Raw genomic sequence first — 8,373 nt, 5'->3', positions numbered from 1 at the left:
CCAATTAACACTTGAGTATTCCAACTCAAGGGTCTCCTATTAATCAACTCCAAAGTCAAGTTGAAAGTCTACTCCATTGACATGGATGCCATTTTCGCATACATATAAAGGGAGTAGAAAGAGGACATAGTAATTAAAATCAATTGGAGATAATCAGACAAATGATGAAATTAAATGGAAAAATACTCTTTGCATTAATAAATTCCAAAATCGAAGATATCCATATGTAGCTCTGAACTAAGTAAATGGGAATTAAAAGAGTAAGGGAATAAGAATACAAACTATAATGATAAAGACTTCAACAGAGGTAGTACTCTTCTCAATATCCAACTCAAAAGCATAAAACTTGGAAATCTATGAATATGAAGAACCCTAGAGGAAGTGGTAATTTCTCTCCAAGATTCCAAAACTAAAACGAAAATTAGTGAATGAGAATGTGTCTTGAGTCTCTACTGTTCCCTGGCTCTAGTTTGTGGTTCTGGGCCGAAAACTGGATCCAAACTCAGCCCAAAATTGCCCCCATCTTCCTCTGCAATTTCTGCACGTGACACATGTCACGCGTATGCGTCGGTGATAAACCCCAATTTTGTGGTTTATCTTGTACTTAATTTGGGGGATTTTATCACCTTTTCTCACATTTATTCAATAAAATAGCATGATTTTGTAATTCTCCCTTGAATTGTGCTTAAATGTGAAAACATGCCTTTTAGGCCCTAAAAATTGGTAATTTTAATTCACTTTAATTCCATTCGATGCCTTGATGTATTTGTTGAGTGATTTCAGGTCCGTAAGGCAAGTATTGGATGGAAGAAATGAGGAGAAAAGCATACAAAAAGGGAGAATGCATGAAGAAACAAAGATTGGGAATGCACCAAAGGACGCGCACGCGCACCAAGCGCGCACACGCAAAAGTGATTTCGCCTATGGACGCGCTCGCGTACATGCGGCGTCCGCGCGGGTTGAGAATTTGCCAGCGACGCACACGCGCACATGGCACGCACGCGCCGATGCTGCCGTGGCCCACTAAAGTGAATTCGCCCCCAGCGATTTCTGAAGCACTTTGGGCCCAACCCAACTCATTTCTAATGTTATTTCATGCAAAATTCAGGCTTGGGCAAAGGGGGGAGCAATTGCTGGAAGCATTAGCATCATGTAGAGTAGTTTCTAGAGGGAGAAGCTCCCTCTTCTCTCTATAATTAGGATTAGAATTTCTTAGATCTAGGTTTAATTCCTTCTTTGATTTACCTTTCCTTTACAATTTCTTGTTCCTCTACTCTTTCTCTTTCTAGTTTTACATTTAATTCATGTAATTCTCTACTTTTATGTTGATGTATTTTTGTTCTTCTATTTTCAATTCAGTGCAATTTATGATTCATGTTCTTTTATTATTGATTTGCTTTATTGTTGTTTAAGTCCTTGCAATTGAGTAGTGTAGATTTATGTTCCTTGCAATTTTAATATACTTTCCTTTTATGCCATCCAAGTGTTTGATAAAATGCTTGGTTGGATCTTAGAGTAGAATTTGGTGCTTTTGGCTTAGGAAGGTAACTTAGGAACTCTTGAGTTACTAATGTCCAAGTGATTGACGATTGGGAGCCATTAACGCTAGATCTCACCAATTGATTAGGTGTAGAACTAGGACTTATGGACTTGGATTGACATAGCTCACTTGACTTTTCTCTACTATTAGTTAGGGGTTAACTTAGTGGGGTTGGTCCTTGCCAATTTTCATGTTGTGGTTAGTGATTAGGATAGAGATCCTTGACCACCAACCCTTGCCGAGACCCTTTTGTTATTTGAATTTCCTTGTTATTTATATTTCTTGTCCAAAATCTCAAAAACCCCAAACATAACTCATAACCAATAACAATAACACTTTATTGCAATTCCTAGGGAGAACGACCCGAGGTTCCAATACTTCGATTTATAAATTTAGGGGTTTGTTAATTGTGACAACAAAAAATTTTTGTATGAAAAGATTCTTGATTGGTTTGGAAACTATACTTCACAACGAGAATTCATTCATTTGAGAAAATTCTAAACCGTCAAAAATCTCTTCATCAAAATGGCGCCGTTGCCGGGGAGTTGCAATGGTGTTATGTTATTGGTTATTGTATATATGTGAATATTGTGAATAGCTTGAATTTTGGATTGCTTGATAGTTTTTACTAGTTTTAGGACTTTGTTTCATTACTTCTTGTTAGCTTTTTGTTTCTTATTTTCACTTTTCACTATGAATTCTCACTTTGGCTATGAGTGTGATTACAGCTATGTTGTAGGAAATGGGAACTTCAATGAAGATGTGCATCAAGGATGGGATAACCAAAGGTGGGAGGAGCCATATGCATATGATCAATCCTCATGGCAACAACCTCCACCAATGCACTATGAAGAGGAGTCATTCTATGATGCATATCAATCCAATGGCTATGGTGAATCCTCTTGTGACTTTTAAGAACCACCACCATATGCCTATGAGCCATATCCCCAACATAACCATCAACCATACTCACAAGCCACCTTTCGCCAACCATCTTCATATGACCCTAATCCATACTCACCATACCAACAATCATATGAACCATATGAATCACACATAGAGCCACCACCACTCCAACATCAACATTTTCAAGAGCCACCCCTCTATACTATTACCAAGATGAACCACCTCCAATACATGAAAATTTTCAACCACAAGATGAACTCTACTTTCCACCACAACTCTACCAAGAGGAACCACCTTCCAACTATAATACCTTTCCCTCAAACAATGAACCCTCTTTTCCACCATCACCTCCCGATGAAGCCTCTATGCTAGAATTAAGGGATCTTGGATCTCATATCTTAAGGCAACACGAGGAGGATGAAAAGCAATTTGAGGAGTTAAGAGCAAAAATGGCTATCATGGTAGAAGCCATTGGCAACATAGTCTCATCCCACCTAAGCCTATGCAATCAAGGCACTTCCATTGTGGAATGTGGAGAAGCAACCAAGGAGCTTAGTGAGGGAGTGAACTTGAAGCTTGGTGCACGAAATTGTGATCTCTGGTAATGGCTCCAAAAACTTGGTGCTCTAATCTCAATTCATAATTTGTCACAACTTCGATACAACTAACCAACAAGTGCACTGGGTCGTCCAAGTAATAAACCTTACGTGAGTAAGGGTCGATCCCACGGAGATTGTTGGTATGAAGCAAGCTTTGTCACCTTGTAAATCTCAGTCAGGCGGATATAAAATAATTATGGAGTTTTCGAAGTTAAATAATAAAAGAAGGATAGAAATACTTATGTAAATCATTGGTGGGAATTTCAGATAAGCGCATAGAGATGCTTTCATTCCTCTGAACCTCTGCTTTCCTGCTTTTTTCATCCAATCAGTCCTACTCCTTTCCATGGCTGGCTTTATGTAAGGGCATCACCGTTGTCAATGGCTACATCCCATCCTCTTGTGAAAATGGTCCAAATGCTCTATCACAGCACGACTAATCATCTGAGGTTCTCGATCATACTGGAATAGGATTTACAATCCTTTTGCATCTGTCACTACGCCCAGCACTCGCGAGTTTGAAGTACGTCACAGTCATTCAATCCCAGAGTCCTACTCGGAATACCACAGACAAGGTTTAGATTTTCCGGACTCTCATGAATGCCGCCATCAATCTAGCTTATACCATGAAGATTCTGATTAAGAGATCCAAGAGATACTCATTCAATCTAAGGTGGAACGGAAGTGGTTGTCAGGCACGCGTTCGTGGGGAATGATGATGATTGTCACGTTCATCACATTCAGGTTGAAGTGCGAATGAATATCTTAGAAGCGGAATAAGTTGAATTGAATAGAAAAATAGTAGTACTTTGCATTAATCTTTGAGGAACAGCAGAGCTCCATGATGAGCGGATAATTTATACGCTTTTTGACATTGTTTTTAGTATGTTTTTAGTAGGATCTAGTTACTTTTAGGGATGTTTTCATTAGTTTTTATGTTAAATTCACATTTCTGGACTTTACTATGAGTTTGTGTGTTTTTCTGTGATTTCAGGTATTTTCTGGCTGAAATTGAGGGACTTGAGCAGAAATCAGATTCAGAGGTTGAAAAAGGACTGCTGATGCTGTTGGATTCTGACCTCCCTGCACTCAAAGTGGATTTTCTGGAGCTACAGAACTCGAAATGGCGCGCTTCTAATTGCGTTGGAAAGTAGACATCCAGGGCTTTCCAGAAATATATAATAATCCATACTTTGGCCAAGAATTGAGGACGTAAACTGGCGTTCAACGCCAGCCTTCTGCCCAAATCTGGCGTCCAGCGCCAGAAAAGGATCCAAAACCAGAGTTGAACGCCCAAACTGGCACAGAAACTGGCGTTCAACTCCACAAATGGCCTCTGCACGTGCTACACTTAAGCTCAGCCCAAACACACACCAAGTGGGCCCCGGAAGTGGATTTATGCATCAATTACTTACTCATGTAAACCCTAGTGACTAGTTTATTATAAATAGGACCTCTTACTATTGTATTAGGCATCTTTTGATCATCTTAGGATCTTAGGATCATCTTTGGATTACCTTATGATCCTTTGATCACGTTTTAGGGGGCTGGCCATCTCGGCCATGCCTGGACCTTCACTTATGTATTTTCATACGGTAGAGTTTCTACACTCCATAGATTGAGGTGTGGAGCTCTGCTGTTCCTCAAAGATTAATGCAAAGTACTACTGTTTTCTATTCAATTCTTCTTATTTCGCTTCTAAGATATCCATTCGCACCCAAGAACGTGATGAAGGTGATGATTATGTGTGACGCTCATCATCCTTCTCCCTTATGAACGCGTGCCTGACAAACACTTCTGTTCTACATGAATTAAGCTAGAATGAGTATCTCTTAGATCTCCTAACCAGAATCTTCGTGGCGTAAGCTAGAATGATGGCGGCATTCAAGAGAATCCGGAAGGTCTAAACCTTGTCTGTGGTATTCTGAGTAGGATTCAATGATTGAATGATTGTGACGAGCTTCAAACTCGCGATTGTTGGGCGTTAGTGACAGACGCAAAAGGAGGGTGAATCCTATTCCAGCATGATCGAGAACCGACAGATGAATAGCCGTGCCGTGACAGGGTGTGTGAGCATATTATTCACTGAGAGGAGGGGATGTAGCCACTGACAATGGTGATGCCCTTGCATAAAGCCAGCCATGGAAAGGAGTAAGAATGATTGGATGAAGATAGCAGGAAAGCAGAGGTTCAGAGGAACGAAAAGCATCTCCATTCGCTTATCTGAAATTCCTACCAACGATTTACATAAGTATCTCTATCCCTATTTTATTATATAATATTCGAAAACTCCATTATCACTTTATATCTGCCTGACTGAGATTTACAAGGTGACCATAGCTTGCTTCATACCAACAATCTCCGTGGGATTCGACCCTTACTCACGTAAGGTATTACTTGGACGACCCAGTGCACTTGCTGGTTAGTTGAACGGAGTTGTGTCCACACATAGAGCCACAATGAGGATTCAATACAATTATATATTGTTAATTTCACACAAGTACAAAGAACATGGAACACAATTTCGTGCACCAAGTTTTTGGCGCCGTTGCCGGGGATTGTTTGTGTATGGACAACTGACGGCTCATCTTGTTGCTCAGATTAGGTAATTTCTTTTTATTTTATTTTTCAAAACTTTTTCAAAAATCTTTCAAAAATATTTTCAAAAAAAAATTTCCCTTGTTTTCGAAAAAAATAAAAATGTTTTCAAAAATTTATTCAAAATTTTTAAGAATGAATTCTAGTGTTTCATGAAGCATGTGAAGCCTGGCTGGCTGTAAAGCCATGTCTATTCCTTTGGTAATGAGTATGTCAGGCATGTCATATCTGAGTTACATGCTAAAGCTTGGCTTGCCATTGGCCATGTCTAGTGTTTTGGACTGGAGCTTTCTTTGAAAGCTTGGCTGGCTAGTGAGCCATGTCTAATTCCTGGACTGAAGCTTTAGACTAACATAGCAAGATTCCTGGAATTCATATTAAAAATTTTGGATTCCTTATTTTTCTTTTTCATATAATTTTCGAAAAAAATCCAAAAAAAATTAGAAAATCATAAAAATCAAAAAATATTTTTCTGTTTCTTGTTTGAGTCTTGAGTCATATAATAAGTTTGGTGTCAATTGCATGTGCATCTTGTATTTTTCGAAAATATCATGCATTCATAGTGTTCTTCATGATCTTCAAGTTGTTCTTGGTAAGTCTTCTTGTTTGATCTTGATGATTTTTTGTTTTGTGTCTTTTCATGTTTATCATATGCATTCTTGAATTCTTAGTGCGTAAGCATTAAAGAATTCTAAGTTTGGTGTCTTGCATGTTTTCTTTGCATTAAAAATTTTTCAAAATATGTTTTTGATGTTCATCTTGACATTCAAAGTGTTCTTGGTGTTCATCTTGACATTCATATCATTCATACATGCATTCATTGTTTTGATTCAAAAATTTCATGCATTGCATCTTTTTAGTGTTTTTCTCTTGCATCATAAAAATTCAAAAATCAAAAAAATATCTTTCCTCTTTTCTCTCATCAAATTCGAAAATTTGGATTGACTTTTTCAAAAATTTTTAAAATCAAATTGTTTCTCATGAGTCAAATCAAATTTTCAATTTGAAAATCTTATCTTTTTCAAAATCTTTTTCAAAAATCAAATCTTTTTCAAAATTCTTAGTTATTCTCGAAAATTCCAAAAATATTTTTCAAAAATCTTTTTCTTATTTTTATACTAAATTTTCGAAAACAACATAATCAATTAATGTTTTGATTCAAAAATTTGAAGTTTGTTACTTGCTTGTTAAGAAAGATGCAAACTTTAAGTTCTAGAATCATATCTTGTGATTTCTTATGAACCAAGTCATTAATTGAAATTTTAAAAATCAAATCTTTTTCAAAAACTAATTTCTATCATATCTTTTCAAAAATATCTTCTTATCTTATCTTTTTCAAAAATATCTTTTCAAAATATCTTTTCTAACCTCCTAACTTCTTATCTTTTCAAAATTTGTTTCAACTAACTAACTAACTTTTTGTTTGTTTCTTAACTTTTTCAAAACCACCTAACCAATTCTCTCTTTCTAATTTTCGAAAATATCTCCCCCTTTTTCAAAAATTTCTTTTTAATTAACTAATTATTTTTATTTTTATTTTTATTCCAAAAAAAAATTTTCGAAAAATACTAACAAATTTTCAAAAAACCAATTTTCAAAAATCACTAACTCCTTTTCAAAATAATTTTCGAAAATTATACCTCCCCCATCCTATTCTATTTATTCATTCATATCCTAACATCTCATCTCACATCTCTTCCATTCTCACAGTTGTGTTTCTTCCTTTATATTACATTCTTTGTCTCCCCCTTTTCTTCCACTCACAAAGGGATCCCTATACTGTGGTATAAAGGATCTCTATTATTATTATTATTTTTCTGTGCCTTCTTCTTTGTCATATGAGCAAGAGCAAGGATAAGAGCATTTTTGTGGAAGCAGATCCAAAACCTGAAAGGACTCTGAAGAGAAAATTAAGAGAAGCTAAAATACAACAATCCAGAGATAACCTTTCAGAAATTTTCGAACAAGAAAAGGAGATGGCAGCCGAAAATAATAATAATGAAAGGAGGATGCTTGGTGACTTTACTGCACCTAATTCCAATTTACATGGAAGAAGCATCTCCATTCCTGCCATTGGAGCAAACAACTTTGAGCTGAAACCTCAATTAGTTTCTCTGATGCAGCAGAACTGCAAGTTTCATGGACTTCCATCTGAAGATCCTTTTCAGTTCTTAACTGAATTCTTGCAGATATGTGATACTGTTAAGACTAATGGAGTAGATCCTGAAGTCTACAGGCTCATGCTTTTCCCTTTTGCTGTAAGAGACAGAGCTAGATTATGGTTGGATTCTCAACCTAAAGACAGCCTGAGCTCTTGGGATAAGCTGGTCACGGCTTTCTTAGCCAAGTACTTTCCTCCTCAAAAGCTGAGCAAGCTTAGAGCTGATGTTCAAACCTTCAGACAGAAAGAAGGTGAATCTCTCTATGAAGCTTGGGAAAGATACAAACAGTTGACCAAAAAGTGTCCTTCTGACATGCTTTCATAATGGACCATCCTGGATATATTCTATGATGGTTTATCTGAGCTATCAAAGATGTCACTGGACACCTCTGCAGGTGGATCCATTCACCTAAAGAAAACGCCTGCAGAAGCTCAAGAACTCATTGACATGGTTGCTAATAACCAGTTCATGTACACTTCTAAAAGGAATCCTGTGAGTAATGGGACGCCTATGAAGAAGGGAGTTCTTGAAGTTGATACTCTGAATGCCATATTGGCTCAGAATAAAA

General features: G+C 37.1%; 1 non-coding gene across 1 annotated transcript; it reads right to left on the bottom strand.

The window, feature by feature from the left end:
* Positions 1–8,015: 8,015 nt before the first annotated feature.
* Positions 8,016–8,123, bottom strand: LOC112768293 (small nucleolar RNA R71). Its single transcript, XR_003185729.1, has one exon. It is a non-coding gene; the product is annotated as a small nucleolar RNA R71 (small nucleolar RNA).
* Positions 8,124–8,373: the final 250 nt, after the last annotated feature.

Source organism: Arachis hypogaea, chromosome 17 (assembly GCF_003086295.3).
Source record: "Arachis hypogaea cultivar Tifrunner chromosome 17, arahy.Tifrunner.gnm2.J5K5, whole genome shotgun sequence".
NCBI classification, from domain to species: Eukaryota; Viridiplantae; Streptophyta; class Magnoliopsida; order Fabales; family Fabaceae; genus Arachis; species Arachis hypogaea.
This window is presented reverse-complemented; position numbering and strand designations above follow the sequence as displayed.